This window comes from Pogona vitticeps, chromosome 9 (assembly GCF_051106095.1).
Source record: "Pogona vitticeps strain Pit_001003342236 chromosome 9, PviZW2.1, whole genome shotgun sequence".
NCBI classification, from domain to species: Eukaryota; Metazoa; Chordata; class Lepidosauria; order Squamata; family Agamidae; genus Pogona; species Pogona vitticeps.
The window spans coordinates 13,612,501-13,630,520 of NC_135791.1; the positions used below are offsets into that span (position 1 = coordinate 13,612,501).

The 18,020-nt window shown below is 40.7% G+C and overlaps 2 long non-coding RNA genes across 2 annotated transcripts in view; one reads left to right on the forward strand and one right to left on the reverse strand.

Annotated features, from left to right (window-relative positions):
* Positions 1-13,041, forward strand: part of LOC144584297 (uncharacterized) — a 25,221-nt gene extending 12,180 nt beyond the window's left edge. The window contains exon 2 of the long non-coding RNA XR_013538455.1: positions 9,897-13,041. This is a non-coding gene — a long non-coding RNA (uncharacterized LOC144584297). The remainder of the gene's footprint in view (positions 1-9,896) is intronic.
* A 2,402-nt stretch (positions 13,042-15,443) lies between these two features.
* The window catches only part of LOC144584298 (uncharacterized), a 195,153-nt gene continuing 192,576 nt past the window's right edge, over positions 15,444-18,020 (reverse strand). The window contains exon 2 of the long non-coding RNA XR_013538456.1: positions 15,444-15,775. This is a non-coding gene — a long non-coding RNA (uncharacterized LOC144584298). The remainder of the gene's footprint in view (positions 15,776-18,020) is intronic.

Consider the following 18,020-nt stretch of genomic DNA (forward strand, 5'->3'; position numbering starts at 1 on the left):
TCTCCAGTGTGGAAGGGATTGTCACTCTCGAATTGGCCTTCTCAGCCACACAAGACACTGTTCCAAGACCTCCATACAGAGCACGATACCATAGTATCTCGAGACTGAAGGATGCCTACACTAGAGAAAGACAAAGAGGTAGCTTGTGGGTTTTGGATGGCAGGGAGTCTGGAGTCTGAAATATTTTGTATATCTTCTTAATTGAAAATTAGTGCTTATAATTTACTGTAAGCAATGGGCCATCTGAAACATGTACCACCACATGTTTTCTTTATTATGCCTGTTCGTCCCTCAGGCTTCCTTATATTTGTTGCTTTGCCTCGCTTTCAATAGTCTATACTTTCAGTATTTACTCTGGCAGAGGCGTTCATAAATGCTGAAACAGTTCAAAACAATCAATTTCACATTTGTGTTAAAATAAAAAGCTTCCACAAGGCTCTTCAAAATAACTTGCTTGGCACCCAAATAAATGTGAGTTGTTCATTTATTATGTAGTTGGGATTGCTAAACCCAATTCAACTCAGATTTTATTGATTGTGCAACTGCACCCTTACTTGAGCATCATAAATTGCAATTAAAGTCGGCTCATTTGAATCAATAGAATTTATAGAGGAATTGACTCATTGGATCCCCATTGATTCAGTAAGTCTACTCTAGTGCAATTTACGGTGCTGTGGAACAGGATTTTGGCCACTGAACTGCAGCCTCCTTTTTCTTTGCAGAAATTACAGGGGAGGTAGGGAGAAACACATTACATTTGAAACCAGGCAGATGTATATATACAGTAGAGTAGACCATGTATCAACTACATGAAACTGTAAATTGTTTCCCTTCCGTGTTTTGGTAACCCATTGTCACCTTCTTTTTAAAATTACCGTATTTTTCGCACCATAAGACACACTTTTCCCCCCACAAAACAGGGGGGTGGAAAGTCTGTGCGTCTTATGGAGCGAAGAAAACAGATTATATTTTCCTGTTTTCTTCTCCTAAAAAATTGGTGCGTCTTATGGAAAGGTGTGTCTTATGGAGCGAAAAATACAGTATGTCTCTTTTGAGATCAGTGCAATTCAAACGATTACATGCTGCCTGTTGTTGTCCCATATAGACAACAGAGGGTGGTGTGGGGACTCTCAGGCCTTACAGCTGAATCCCCAGGAAACCATGATTTGGTCATTTCCCATTGTTCATAGTTTTTATCAGAACGTCACAGTAACAAGTCACAAGTAACATTATGTACAATTGTTGTTTTTGGACAAGGAGTAATTTAACTACAGTGGGGTCTTGACTTGAGAACTTAATCCGTATTGGAAGGTGGTTCTCAAGTCAAAATGTTCTCAAGTCAAATCTGCATTTCCCATAGGAATGCATTGAAAACCATTTGATCCGTATCTGCTCTTTTCCGTCCATAGAAACTAATGGGAAGCTGCTATTCCACCTTCGACCACTAGAGGGGGATATTTTGTTTCTTTTTTTCTTAGGTCAAGAAAGGTTCAGGGAAGGCAGGGAAAATACAGTCCAGGCAGTACAGTACCAGGCAGTCCGAAGACTGTCTCCCAATCCACTCTCTAAACGCTGGGAGGAGTGAGGAAGCAGACAGGCACCTTTTTCACTGGCCAACAGTTAACTGAAAGTTCAAATTTTGCACTTTCCCTGCCTCCCACGTGGGTTTTTTTTCAGTTCTTAACTCAAATCTAAGTATGTAAATCAAGTCAATATTTTCCTATGAGAGCGGTTCTTAAGTCAAAATGTTCTTAACTCAAGCCGTTCTTAAGTCAAGACCCCACTGTAGTAATTACACAGTTCCTTCAACCAAAGCTATTGCCTTTAGTGCCTCCTGCCACTGGAATGGAGTCCCAAGGATATTTCTGAAAATAGATTTGTCCCTCAGGCTGGAAGAGGGCCACTCTGCATATAGACTCTCCATCCTTGCTAAGGACCTTTTCTGCCATTCCAGTTCTATGATCGTGCCAGGTTCTTTTAGAATTATTTCACAAGAAACATTTCCATAAAAGAATCCTTGGAAAATTTTATGCTGTGGAACTATGTACTGGTCTTCCTCTTTCTGGCACCTGACAACATGTTGTTTGGGATTATATGGGGTTTGCAATCCATTACACATAGAGACTGTAGGCAAAAATTCAAAAGGAGACTGAGATATTGAAGGGGAGCTATCAGTATACCTTATGTATAAGGAAGTGTTGCTAGAGACTGAAGCCAAGATCACAAACATTATGGTATTCCCAATTAGTATGTATGTATGTATGTATGTATGTATGTATGTATGTATGTATGTATGTATGTATGTATGTATGTATGTATGTATGTATGTATGTATGTATGTATGTATGTATGTATGTATGTATGTATGTATGTATGTATGTATGTAAGGACAGATCCTGAAGCTGAGGCTCCAGTACTATGGCCATCTCATGAGAAGAGAAGACTCCTTGGAAAAGACCTTGATGTTAGGAAAGTGTGATGGCAAGAGGAGAAGGGGACGACAGAGGATGAGATGGCTGGACAGTGTCTGCGAAGCAACCAACATGAAATTGACACAACTACAGGAGGCAGTGGAGGATAGGAGGGCCTGGCGTGCTCTGGTTCACGAAAAGTCGGACACAACTAAACGACTAAACAAACAACCGATGTATGTATGTATGTATGTATGTATGTATGTATGTATGTATGTATGTATGTATGTATGTATGTATGTATGTATGTATGTATGTATGTATGTATGTCATCGAAGCTACCATGACTTTGATCAAACTCTGGGAGGCAGTGGAAGACAGGAGGGCCTGGTGTGCTTTGGTCCATGGGGTCACGAAGAGTCCTGGAGTGCTCTGGTCCATGGGGTCACGAATAAGTGGCTTGTCGATCAAATGTTCTTCATCATAAATGCTCTTCAACATCTTCATAAATGACCTGGATAAGGAGATTGAAGGAACACTCATTAAATTTGCTGATGACTCAAAGCTGGGGTGAATTGCTAATACTTTGGAAGATAGACTCAACATTCAGAAGGATCTAGACAGACTTGAACATTGGGCCCTATCCAATAAAATGCAGTTCAGTGGCACAAAAAGTAAGGTCCTGCACTTAGGGAGGAGAAACCAGGTGCACAGGTAGAGGATAGGTACCTGTGAGAGGGATTTAGGTGTCCTGGTGGACCACCGTCTAAGGATGAGTCAGCTGTGTGTCAAGAAAGCCAACAGAGTCCTAGGCTGCATCAGCAGGGGGATAGCATCAAGACCATGGGAAGTGATAGTACCACTCTATCCCATGCTGGTGAGGCCACACTTGGAGTACTGTGTACAGTACTGGTCACGACAATAGAAAAAAGATGTTGAGGCCTGGAAGTGGTGCCACAGCACACACTTTGGAAAATGCTTAAATAAATAAATAAATAAATAAATAAATAAATAAATAAATAAATAGATAAATAGATAAATAGATAAATAGATAAATAGATAAATAAATAAATAAATAAATAAATAAATAAATAAAAACCCTAGAAGCAGCCAGTTGGAGGGGAAATGTATAGAAATAGTGACTTCAGAAGATTTCTAATGGATCACTGTTTAATCAAGTCTGGAAACCTTCCAGCATCAAGATTACCCCACCCACTCCACCCTTATAGCTGCAACCCCCCCCCCAAAAAAATAAGAAAAAACAAACAACCCCCCCTCAAGATTTGTTGGTTCTGTTGTGAAGTTTACTTGGTTTCAATCATTTCTGCACCTGGTTAGCCAGAGAATTATGCATAATGTACTGATAGATATCTGCACAAAGACAGCTCCCCGTAGGAACAACGTGTGAGCATGTTCCAGGGTACAGAGAGGAACCCTTGTAAACAGGAATGAACAACCAGGTGGGCACACTTGAAACCAACAGCCTCCTAGACCCTCAAAAGGGGATGGAGAAACAACAGATTCCTTCCATGTAGTTGCTGTTCTCAGTATCTCCATCACTTTGATACTATGCAAAGCTAGACCCCCTTGCTACAACTTAGAAGGCATTTTTTCTTCCCACCCTGGTACAAGGAGGTAAGAACAAGGAGGCAATGTTCTGTGTATCATGTCACACTGTTGGCTCTTGATCATGGAAGGGACCCAAATGCCATTGGCCTTGGAACTTTTTGTCTCAAGCAACAGGCACCAAGCTGAAAAAAAAAGGTGGGGAACACTTGGCATGCCACAGATTTGGACCAACAACATCTGTCATCCCCACCCAACATTGTCAATGTTAAACAATTGTGAAACTTGTAGTCCAGAACATCTGGATGGACAAAAGTTCCTTAACACTAGAGTTGTGCGGGTTTGTGGTTTTAGGGTACAACCCCCCCAGACTCCCCAACTGGTCTGCACAGTTCAGAGAGAGGTCTACTTCCTCTCTTTAGCTCAGAGTCACATCTTGGCTAAGCTGGAGTTTCAGCCGTCTCCCACCTTCCTGCTTCACCTAGAGCAGTGATGATGTCAACCCCTAGCCTTCCCAGGCGGCACCTTGTTTCCTTTATGCAAAGAGTCCAGCACGTTCATATTTCAGCTATGCTGCAACAAACAAACAAAGCTTGCTAATTCCTCCTGGCTTATTCATACCAGAGTTGCGAAGAATGTTATTACCAAACTTGGTACATTAGCCTTGCCAACCACAAACCACCAGGGCAGTTCTATGTATTGGCAGTATTTGCCTTTAGCTCCTTGACAGCAAGAGCAAAGTGGGGCGGGGGGGGGGGGGGTGCAGAGAAGATTCTTGGTGTAAATAGAAGGCAGGGCACGAGAAAGATTTTTGTTCAGCCCAGTGAGCAAATGTTTTGTAAAATCAGAGCCTTTCAGCCAAACTATGGAGAAATTATCTCATTTGTTCTGGCCTCCAGGGGCTAGATATTGTCTCTAGTTTAGAAAAGTTTGTTTCTTGCACATCAGCTTCCAGAATTTTCTCGCCATTCTGGGAGTTGTATTCCAGAACAGTCAGTCATCTTAACTCGAGACTATCTTACACACAGCTGTTACAACAGGGCCAGAAGAAGTCAGCATCTCAGGTGATTTGAAAAGCAATGTTTCTTCGGTTGCATAGAAGAGTTGGCAATGTGTTAACCAGTAGTGTTTGTGAAGCCAGTGCTTACGGGTTTGAAACCCAAAGACTCTTGGCACTCTGAACATTATGCACATAGCCAGTCAAGAAGTGGCCAGGGAAGCCAGCTCAGACAGAAAACAAGACTGCCCAAAGCCAGACTGCAGCCTCTCCTGTTTAGCTAGCTCTCAATTCCTGCACTTTACCCAGTACATCTCTAGTTGCCTTATACAGCAAGTATATAACAAACTCTACATTCTGAGTGGGAATGTTGGGGGGTGGTCTTATATGCCCAGTCACCTTATACACTGGCAAATACAGTAAACAATGCTGTTTGTATATATTTTTTTTTAAAGTCACAAATTTACGCAAAAAAATTGTGCCACATACTTTCCAGTCCGCTCTGATTCCTGTTGCTCACTTGCTAAGCTACTTCCAAGAAAATGTGCTTAGTATCTTCCCTTGCTTTTGGTGTCTTATGATTGGCTTCTGGTTTGATTTACATACTTTGAGCACCTGTTCCATGTGGGCTGCTTGACAGGTAAGGAATGCACTGGCATTCTTTCACAAGTGCGATAAGGCCATGCCAGTTATGCCAAAACTTTTCCCTGATTCTTCTTGGGCTGAAGAATTCCATTTATACCCTGAAATATGGGGGGGGGGGGGAGTAGGCGACTCTCTGCCTCCTTACGTTCCAAAAGGCTGCAGTTGCCACTGATAAGCTACCAGACAAGAAGTAATGCAGTGTCACAACAGATAACAGATGTACATAAACACACATAGGCTAATATAGGTGTGTATCTGGCAAACATTACTGTAATTTAAATGGAAATGCATTACATCTAACCACAGTAAAAAGTCACAGGTTGTGAAGGTACACAACCTTGAGACTGAGTGGGGTCTCAAGGAGTCACTATGCTTTCTCAGTCCTGCAGGCAGAGAGATAAATCCCAAGGTGCATGGTGTTAGAGGGCAAAAGTATAATTTTTGACTGAGCCTTCTCTTTTTTATTTCACAACTTTTTAAATTATTATTTAACTATAACATAAACATAAAATACATAAACCAAAATACAAATTAACTGTTTTTCCCACCACCTCTTGCAATAATCTTCTTCTTCCTCCATCTATATTCTTCTTCTATTATTGTCCTCTTCTCCAGAACTGCATTGATTCTTGATTTGGAGTTTTCCCTTTTCCTCTTGTTAACACGTATTCCAAAACTCTGCCCCATATATCATAAAAATTATTCTTTTTCAACTCTTCTTTCTTAACCTTTAAATTACAAGTTAGCTTATCATTTATAGCTATATTCCATATTCCACTATACCATTCATCCATTTGAAATTCAGATTTTGATTTCCATTGCCTAGCTATTATTAATCTCGCTGCTGTTAATAAATTAGTTATCAATTCTTTAATCATCTTATCATATTCCACATTCTCAAATATTGATAACAAAGCGATCTCAGGATTCAATTTTATGTCTTTTCCACATATCATTTAATTCTTTAAAAATTTGTTTCCAAAATCTTTGTACTTTTTCACATTCCCACCACATATGAAAGTATGTATCAATTTCCTTCTCACATTTCCAACAGACATTCAGATAACTAGTGTAAATTTTATTTAATTTTATCTTCCCCCATTCTTCCTCATTTATTCTTTTTCCAAAACCAGTCAATGCGTTCCAATGGGGGAAATACCTTGTAAGATTGCCCATAGAGAACCGCCGATCAGCTGTTAAAAATCGCTGTAATGTGAAGCTTCTGTCCGGAAAGCAGCCATTTTGAGAAGGGAGGGAAGCCATTTTGCGGAGGGAAGCCATTTTGCGGAACTGGAAAGCAGCCAGTTTGAGAAGGGAGGGAAGCCGTTTTGTGGAGCTGGAAAAAACGGGCTCCTAATCAACTGTAAAGTGGATTTTCCCCATTGGAACCATTGTTTTGCGATCGCAATAGTGATCGCAAAAATGTCGTCAAGCGATTTCTGTTAGCACCCAATTTTAGGTTTCAGTTGGTTTTAGTTCTCCGGCAGGGAATAACGGATAAAGATAGTGCATCAATCAGACTATATGTGAGTCAATTGTTATTTTTATTAAATATATAGCTGGACTTCCATCTTAAAAGGCAGATCGGGAGTCCCATCATGCATGTGATACAGCATTTTATAAGATTCTTACACAAAATACAAAGAGCACAGCATCCCCTTATTGGTCTTCTGAACCCTATGTGTGCCTGTTGGGTCATCCTATTGGCCGTGGTAGATGTGAGAAAAATATCCAAAATGCATCCCAGGGTTAGTGGCTGCCAAATTTGTGAATGTGTGAACCATTGTGTATTTTGAAACATGTTACAGTCGCCTGAAGTGCTGTGAATGTTATTCTGAGTTGGCCTTGGGAATGTTTCTGTGAGCGCCAAGCGGGAAGAGACAGTTACTTTGAGATGAAATGAGGATACAAAAATGCATTGACTATACAAAATGCGTATAAGGTACAGATACAAAAATGCATATAGAATATCATTATAGTAAGGAAATAGTGAAATCATATTTCAATTACAGGTACAATGTATGATTACTTGTGTAAGTACATGTGAATCAAATAGCATGTGTTATCTTAAATTGTAAATCTAGTACTTCGTATATGTTATACCAGAACCTCATCCTTGCCCCCTATCTATCATTTCGACGTCATGCGGGGTAAGCGTCTAGCGGGGCACCACTGTAATTCAACCATGAAATATTCTTATTCTGAAGGATTTGTTTCATTTGATCTTTTGATTTCAGTCTTTCAATCTAATCACTTTTTTCTTTAAATAATTCCACGTCCACTTTCATATTCACAGGAAAATTCTCTATTTCAGTCACTAATCCTAGTGGAGAGTTAAATGGACATAAATTATTTCTATATTTAGACCATATGTTTCATTGTCTTTAAAAATGGGTTATTAATTTCACTTATTTTATATTTCTTGACCATACCAAATAGGTATTTTTCAATATCTACCTGTAATTCTGATGATTCCATTTCCCACTAAATTAACCTTTCTGAGTTATATATAATTTCCCCAATAAACCTTAACTGATTAGCCAAATAATAATTCTTTATATTTGGTAAATCTATACCCCTTTTTTTGGTTATTTTATACCAATACTTTTTATTTATTTTGGCTCTCTTCCCTTTATTACAACATTTGCTAAACATTCCTTGCCAAAATTTAAAATCATTCTCTGTTAACTCTATGGGTAACATTCTAAATAAAAAATAATAATTTTTGGTAAAATTTTCATTTTTATCAGTGCAATCCTTCTAAACCAAGAAAGTTTTAAATTATTGTTTTCCTGTAATTTCTTTTTAATTTCTTTTTCTAATTTATTATAATTATATTCCTTTATTTTTGAATGTCTTTTACTAAGTCTATACCTAAATATTTAACTGATTTTACATATCTTAAAGTCATATTTATCAGCAAACCTTTCCTGTTCTAATTTATGATGATTAAACAACATTATTTCAGATTTTGGCCATGTATGCGTAATCCAGTTATTTTTCCAAATTTTTCCAAATGAGTTTTAATTCTGTGTATACTTTCCAATGGATTTTTCACTGTCAATAGGGAATCATCAGCAAACAAATTAATCTTGACTGAGCCTTCTCATGGCTCAAGTTCTGGCAGATAAAACCCCATGGGCTGGCACTGAGCTTTCTAAAGTGCAGGGCCTGCTGGGAGAAATCCCCTCCTTGCATGTCGATTGCTGTAGCTAAGGTAAGGTAGCCTAGACTCTAACACAAAGTCTCACAACCACTGCAGCTTCTGTGTGTGTTTTTGCTGCATGGGCAGCTGACAAAAAAAAAGGGGGGGGTTCTTTCTTCCCTCGTGGCTCTGGGTTACCATATTATCTGGTTTAGGTGGGTTTTAACCATTTATCTGATTCTGAGCCATTTATCTGATTCTTTTCAGGTTCATTTCCGCAACTACTGGCCCATTCCAATTTTGGCTTGCCCCTTCACTGCAAGATGACAAAAGTCCCGCCCTCATCTCAGGCTTGGGCCCTCCCTTTCTTTTCTGCTCTTAACCTGGAAATTACTGGCTGGGCCACCTAGATGAAAAATGTGTATGGCTATGATTTTATGGCATATTTCTGCTGAATCCCACTGCTTCTGCTCATTAGCATCTTCCACAACATCTAAGGGCAGGAAGATAGCTGAGGGGGCATAGGGAAGTGCATGTGGCATGCAGCTCAGTCCTCTAAGGCAGCTGCTTCACTCCACCTAATGTTAGGACTGGTTCTGATGTTTTCTCAGGAGGAAAGCCATGATGAGCACCTTCAGGGGCTCTACTTTGGATTCTGTGCACAGCCCTTCAAACAAAGGTTAACTTCAAGCATAAGACTTCTGACTTCATACGGTGCAGTATTCAGTTTGTAGACAAACACAGATTGTCTTGCCATTAGAAATAAAGAAGCAAACACCCCAAGCAGCAGATTTTGGCTGAATAAAAGGTTAGCAAATTGTTAGTTATTTAATATGTCTGTGCTCTGTACCACAAAGGATGGGGAGAGATGCTGGCAGCATTTCTTCATGTGCCAAAATAACCTGCCTTGTTTTAGGCACTACATGATTGTGTGGGGTCACTATTTTCTGCTCTACTTCAAGCAGCAAAACATCTTGAGTAAAATAGTACTGTATCTGTAAAACAGAATATACAACCCCACCACCAGTGGCTTCATAGAAACTCATTTCATTCCATTTGCACAAAACGAATTCTGGAGCCTACCTCCGCAGGAAACTGTGCATCATAATATCTCTTTCCTGTGTTTCTTCAGTGTGACAGTGAGACTGAGCAGAATAAGGTGACAGAGAGGAAATGTTTGGCTGACAAGCCTCCAAGCTCTGCGTTCTGAATCCACCTGCCTTCGGTAATCCAGCCGAAATACATCACTCCATTGTTACTGCCAACATCGTGTACGTCTTGGCATCTTTTCTTCCTGTTTGTTCACCCTGAAATAACTTCATTCCACAAAGCTGACACAAGATATCCCCCTAAGTGAGATACTTAAGTCCGTCATCATTTAAGGGTTGTTGACATTAGGAGGGGTGATCTCAGAAAATCATTTTGAAATGTTGAAGAGCAAATACCAGCAAACTGTTAAGCAAGCAAACAATCAACAGTGGGTTTAAGATCCAAAGCTGGACACACTGAAGCCATGTCCTTAGGCACATATCACAACTTAAGAATGTTACAGTTTGGACTACATGTCTCAGAATATTACAATATTTTTACCCCACCTTAAAAGGACCCAAGGTGTCTTACATTGTTAAAAGGTATTTGCTTGCCTGTAAAAGGACAGCAAAGATGAGATCAGCCTGGCCTCCAGGAGGAAGGAGTTCCAGAGTCTGGGAGCAGCAACAGAGAAGACCCTCTCCTATATCCCCACCAAGTGTGCCTCTGATGGTGGTGGGGCCAAGAGAAATGATCTTAATGATCTTAATGCCTAAGCAGTCTCGTAGTGGGATATGCAGTCTTTTAAATATGTTGGACCCAAGCTGTTTTGGACTTTATAAGTTAAAACAGGACTTTGAATTATGTCAGGAAATGGATCAGCAGTCAGTGGAGCTGTTGTAACAGGAGGAGTTACAGGTTCTTTGTTAGCAGCCCCAGTGGAGAATCTGGTTGTGGCGTTTTGGACCCTCTGAAGTTTCCAAACACTTTCCAGGGTAGTCCCACATAGCATGTGTTACTGCAATCTAGTTGAGATGTAACCAGAGCATGTAAGATTGGGCTGAAAACAACAGAATGAAATTTAACAGGGATAAGTGCAATATACTACACCTTGGAAAAAGAAATGAAATGAACAATTGCAAGATGGGGGATACTTGGCCCAGCAATAGTACAAATGGGAAGGATCTTGGAATTGTCGTAGATCACAAGTTGAATATGAGCCAACAGTGTGATGTGGCTGGCTACTGCCAAAACCTGGGCATCCAGGTTCGGAGACAAATCTAGGAGCACCCCCAAGCTGTGCACCTGTGTTTTCAGAGGGAGTGTAACCCCATCCAGCACAGGTTGCATCCTTATTCTTTGATCTGTCTTTCAACTGACCAGGAGCACCTCTGTCTTGTCTGGATTGTTACAATTTATTTGAAATCATTCAGTCCATTACTGACACCAGGATCCATAGCTGAAACAGCTTCCTTGGTTTGAGGTGGAAAGGATTGATAGAATTGGTTATCATCTGCATACTGGTGACATCAAACCCCAAAACTCTGGACATCCTCTCCCAGCGGTTTCACATATACATGAGAAATCTGAAAGAGGCTATCCAAAATTTTGTGGTCTGGTACCACCAGTGTACTGATGACACTCAACCCCATCTGGTTTTTAAAATCTTCCAGGAGGCTCTTCTCTCAGGCCAGTGTGTGGTCACCCAACCTCTCCACCCCCTGCCAATTTCACCCTAGAATCTGCAGTTCTTGTGGCGTTCACCCTAATTATGTTAAATAAGTCATGCATTATTCATGTTTTATGCTGATATGTGTGGCGTTCACCCCTCTTGGCCACCGCCTGACTCCCCAAACACAGAACACACGAAGGCAAACTAATACTCCTTTTCATCCGCTGCCACCAGTTGATCACTAAATCAACATTAATTATGGAAGGATGAAGATGAAGGTCCAAACTTCACTGTCTTTTAAATACAACTTGTTTATTTATTACAGATGTTTGATTATTAATCATAGGTAACTTCTACAGGTTTAGTTATCATCAGTCTCAACCTTCTATTGGTTATAACAGTTCTTATTCATGTTTCACTCTAATCACACCTCAGATCTCCCAAATACCGCACTCTATCTCTCCACTCTGATTTCACTGACCAACTGACTCTCTGCCTCTGCCTCTTTATGACATATCTCTCAGCTCCGCCTCTTAGCAACATTAGCCTACAACATGAATATGCATAAGTACTTCATAATAAGGGTGAAGGCTACAATGTGGTTGAGAGGTGGGGCCACTAGAGATTTAAAAGGTAGAGCCAGAGAGAAGGAGAGTAGTTTACAGTCTGGATCTGAGTTTGAAGAGAGAGAGAGAGAGAGAGAGAGGGAGGGAGTTAGTTTGGGGAATCTGAGGAGTGATTAGTATGAGGAGTGAATAGTAACCTGTAAGATAATATAGAAGATTGTTATTGATATTTATTTATTTATTTATTTATTTATTTATTTATTTATTTATTTATTGGACTTATATACCGCCCCATAGCGCTACAAGCACTCTCCGGGCAGTTTACAATTTTTAATTATACAGGCTATATATTGCCCCCCCAGCAAGCTGGGTACTCATTTTACCGACCTCGGAAGGATGGAAGGCTGAGTCAACCTTGAGCCGGCTACCTGGGATTTGAACCCCAGGTCGTGAGCACAGTTTTAGCTGCAGTACAGCGTTTTAACCACTGCGCCACGAGGCTCTTGATCCTTGATGAACTTGAAGAAGATACTTATGAATTATTATAGAAACATCTGTAATCAAGAAACCTGTTTTATTCAAAAGAAAGTGATGAATGGACCTTCTTTCCTAAGTAAAGTACGTTGATAAAGAAATCAACTGGTGGTAGCCTGTGAAAAGGAGTTTTTTATTTGTTTGTTTGCCTTCGTGAGCTCTATGTTTTGGGGAGACAAACAGGGGCCATGAGGGGCAAATGTCACAGTTCTCTCTTAGACAGTTGAAATATTACATGTAAAAATAATCTTACAGCCGTTGTTTGTTTTCTGTTTCATCATTTTAAAATTTCAGTATGGAAAACAGTATTCTTGCACAAACACCAAACTAACTGCGTTAAATGATTCTGACAAATCAGCCAGCAAGCCAGTGGTAGAGAATGACAGGTATTATAACTCCAATACGCGTGGACAGCCAAATCCTCCTACTCCTGAACTAAGAAAAATAACATAAATCTCTGTGCCAATGACATGGCCATGAAAGATCCCATAACATCTTGACATACAGCACTTCTAAGGATATTTCAAGTCACATGATAACTGGGAAGAAGTTGTTGATTGATAAACCAAAGAAAGTTGAACGGTACCTGCTTATGGGAATCCTTAAGAAACACAAGATATCTAATTCTTTGAATATATTTCATAATAGCCCAGGCAACCTCTGAAGGACTGGAAACCCTTGTTTCCCACCAACCCCCAATGTTTGGTGGACTACACCACAGCCTTTCAATTTTATACATCTCCCAAAATTTTTAATTGCGACACATGCACCCTAGCTAGTCAGAAATAGAAAGTGTCAGGCTGGTGACTTCCAGTTTCTTTTAAAAAAGAAACTAACTCTGGATTAAACAAGGCCTGAAGGCAAAATTACATTTAGATGGTATATTTCATCCCTTGTAGATTCTACAGTTAAAGGGGGGAGGATGGGTGACCATGCACTGGGGCATGAGAGACTGAGAGAAAGCCCCCCCTAAAACAGGGGTTGTCAACCCCCGGTCTGTGGCCCGGTGCTGGTCTGTGGGCTTCCCAGAACTGGGCCACAGATACAGATCTCCACACCCCCCCCGCATGCACGAGCACTGGGTGTGTCACGCTCATGCAGGGGGCTTGTCACACCCATGCTGTGTGTGTCCTCGCCGGGGGTGTGTTGCACCCATGCTGGGCATGTTGCACTCGCGGGGGCCATGAGCGCGACACGCCCCCTGTGAGCACGACATCCCCACCACGCTCGTGCATGGGTGCCCTCCTGTGCATGGAGTTCATTGCCCCCAGGCGGTCTGCAGCCCCAAAACAGTTGGGGACTGTTACCCTAAAAGATCTAAAAAACCAGATGGAGTAGAGTGTCATCAATACACTGGTGGCAGCAGACCAGAAAATTCTGGACAGCCAATTTCAGGTTTTTCATGCATATGTGAAATAGTATAGGGAATTGTGGAACCCTGGGATGCTCCACAGGTTAATGGTCAAGGTGTTGAATGAGAATCCCCCAGCACTATTACTGTTCACAAAGTATCACCACACAAGGGAAAAAGTAGAGTCCTTTTTTCATTAGTTAACCACTTCTCGCCGAAACACAAAGCAATTGTCTGGGCTGTTTTTCAACAAATGTGAATTGTAGTAATCAGAATAAATTATCCTGTAGACCAGTGGTGTCGAACTGTGGCCCTCCAGATGTTCTTGGCCTTCAACTCCCAGAAATCCTGGCCAGCAGAGGTGGTGGTGAAGGCTTCTGGGAGTTGAAGTCCAAGAACATCTGGAGGGCCACAGTTCAACACCACTGCTGTAGACTGTCTTGACTGCTGTCATCGATGTGTATACAGAAGCACAACATTCCACATTCATAAACTGGAGGCTTAAAATAATTGATTTTTTTTTAGTTGTCAGAGGTTAGTGCTTTTTCTAATGATTCCACTCACATGTATGATTGCCTTCATCAGTTCAAAGAGGCTGTGGCAGATGTGCCCTTGGCTTACATTGATAGTCGGGTGATTTTTATTTTTATTTTTAGCATGTGATATAGTGCTAAATTAATATTTTTTTCTTAGGCATCCTTCAGTCTCGAGAGACTATGGTAACGTGCTTTCAGCTGGAGTGTCCTCTCCAGAGCACGAAGCCTGGGTAAAATCATATGGAGGATAGACTGTTACCCAAGCAGCAAATTCCCCCCTCTCCACGTTGCTGAAATAGTCCAATGGATAGGCAAGAGCAACTTGTGAAACTGCTAGCTGTCTGGTCTAGCACTGTAGTGGGAAAGCATTTTAAACAATGTTCAGAAGAAGGAACAGGAGGGGCTTATATGAGGGGAATGTTCCAAGTGTTCTGGCACAGCCTTCAGTGAGGTGCTGTATGCCAGTATAATGAAAACACCCCCTTCAAATGAGGCTTTCTTTAATAATAATAATAATAAAAAAGAGGCAGGGGAGAGGACAGTGTTTATGAGAAAAGAGGGTGAGTGACCTTTGAACCCAGTGAGAAATGCAGCTATCTGAGGTACGGTGTGGAGTGGACTGTTATTCCCCAAACTTCTTGGAACAATGAAACTTTGTGTGAATGACAAGGATTTAATTGCTATAAGAAACTTTGAATCAAATCGCATCAATGTGGGACAGCTTTCCTGTCCAGATGCACCCTCGGGCTAGTCTGTGTTTGATGGCACCTATAATAATAATTTACTTCACTCCACATAAGATTTTGGTAGATTGTGGCCTACTTTATCAGATGCAGCATAACTGATGAAATAGGCTGTGATCACGGAAACTTATTGTAACAACCTCCTTCTCTATTTCACCAAAGAGGCCTGTTACACTATGTCAACACTCTCTCACACTTCAGGTAGACTGCCACCAACCATTCCCTATAATGAGTCACACAGACAGGAATGGATTTCAAAAACAAGAGAACTAAAATTTATTGATTGGTACACACTTGGATTGGTAAACAAATAAAACAAGAGACTATTTAAATCAAGGCACTAGCATAAACAGATTCTAAATGTTTGTTCATACAGAACACAGAGCTCACACAGAACTCCACAAAACTCAATACAGAACTGCTCCAGCAGAACTTAAAACAGAACCCCTTCATGACACACTTTCCCCAATATATATCCATCCCAGCTCCACCCACTGATGTCCCGCCTTCCTCCCACTATTGGATGTTAAACTCCCTCCAAAACCTTGAAGGACAGGAGACATCATAGCTGGCTGTAACACTTATATTAAAAAAAAAAAAACAAGATTTGTTTCCATTAGTTGTGGATAAGAGTGAGTGATGCCAGTCCTTTTATGTTGTAACTGTAACTGTTTTTAGTTATTTTTGCATGATTACGTGTGCTTGTAATTTGAAAGCGCTTGATTTTGTGTCACTAAGCAGCAAATACTCCTGAGTGAAGGGCCCCCAATTCTCTTTGTTTTCTCATTCTTTTTTCTTTTTGGGAGGGTGCCAGAACTTTACTTGTCATCCAGAAGGTCACAGGCTAAATTCTCAGCATCTCCAGAGGATGGAAGACCAGAAAAGTCTTTGCCAGTCAGTGTTGCCAGTATCAAGCTAGATGGACAAATAGACTCTTGGTATAAGGCAGCTTCCTATGTACTCTTGTTTTCTGGGACATGGGTGTCGCTCATAGATGGAGACTGCTAGAATCAGTAACTTTGCATGCAAGCGTAACTTTTTGATGGCTCTCCTTTGACCTCCATTTTTATTATCCGTCAACAAATGCAAGCAAAAGCCTCTCCCAGCCATGGAGGGCACTGCCAGTCAAGCCAAGAACAAACCCTCTGCCCAAACAATACTGTATTTTCCTTCTTTGTTTATTTACCACTCTGTGACTGAGCCAGGGAGGCTGTTTATCTGAACCTGATTGCCTGCTACAAACCTTTCTCCCGGTTACTTGGAACCTCTGGCAGTCCTTCTGGTGAAGGATTTTAGTGCCAGTAAAATTGTCTAGGAATTGAAGATTCAATATATTCGTGAAGGCATTCACGGCCGGGATCTAATGGTTGTTGTGGGTTTTTCGGGCCGAAGAACACGGCCAAAGAGCCCGAAAAACCCACAACAACCAATTGAAGATTCCATTGCTCGGGAAGGGGAAAGGCTCTTTGCAGACCTTAAAGCCCCCACCCATAGCATTTCCCCAGGTTTTTTTTATCATCATTTTTTTCCTGTTGTAAACCAGGATATATTACACTTCCAGAGCTCTTCAGGGAATGCAGTTCTTCCTTTAACAACTTTTCCCCAAACCCCTGATACCCAGAAAGGGTTCAGAGTGTTATGATATGAAACCCACTGTCTTACTCATTACTACTTGGAATGTGGCTGGACAATACCATTATAGTTCCTCTGAACATAAAAGTAGTTGTCCTTACCGATAGGGGAATAAAGGGAAAAAATATAGTTCATTGGAATGCATGCTATAAACTTGTTGTTTCATTGTTATGAACAGACTGTCTGAGGAAATATTCCATGGTTCTCTCTAGAGGCCAATTTTGATATTACACCTAGAAATATTTTTAAATATACAAAGGATAAATCAAAAGAAAGCACCCCTTACTGCTTACAATTGATAAAACAATGTCATCATGTCTGAAAAAATGCTAACAAAATCCCTCCAAAAATGCCCTTTTAAGGGTAATAATCACACCAGCTTTACGCCATTACTTGTTATATTTAAAGGTAGTGTTGTAAGTGCTAATTAAATTACTTGTTACCCAAAAAGTAATCAGTTAAAGCAGCTACCTCCTCATAACTTCCATTCTTTGAGAAACAAACAAAAATAAAGACATGCTTAAATCTTGATGGGACAATATGACACATTTTAAGTATCTTGAGAGTGAGCATCTAAAAGCGGGCAAAAACCTCAGCTCTGTTGCCCTAAAGGGCAAGGCTAGACCCAACCAATTTAAGACATAGATAGATACAGTTATAATAGGGGAAACATCTTGATGGCCAAGAGCTGTTTATAATAATAATAATAATCTGAGAACTGCAGAGCTGGAAGGGACCCTATGGTTCATTGAGTCCAGCCCCTGTCAAGGAGTCCCAGTGGGGAACTGAGGTTCCACAGCCAGATACTTAAACACTGAGCTATCCAGCAGTTCAATGGTAGAATCAAATACCTTCAGTGTTGGTGGGTTCCCTCTTGCAGAAATATTTAGCCAGAGATTGGGTAGGCATCTGCTGGGGGGCTGTCTAGCTCTGGAGTTTCTGCTTCAAAAAGGAATGGGACTAGATGCTTTTGAAGACCCCTTCCAGTCCTTCAGTTCTATGATTCAACCCCAAAGATCCTGGACACTTTAAAAATTATTATTACATCTCCCATTACCTCCAAATGTCATGAGCAGTGGAAGAACTGACTGCAGGATTCCTGGAAATTGTATTCCAGAAAATAACATTTTCAACTTTTCAACCCAAGCTCTTCTATTGTCCATTGCTGAACAGTTGCCCCTGACTGCTATAGA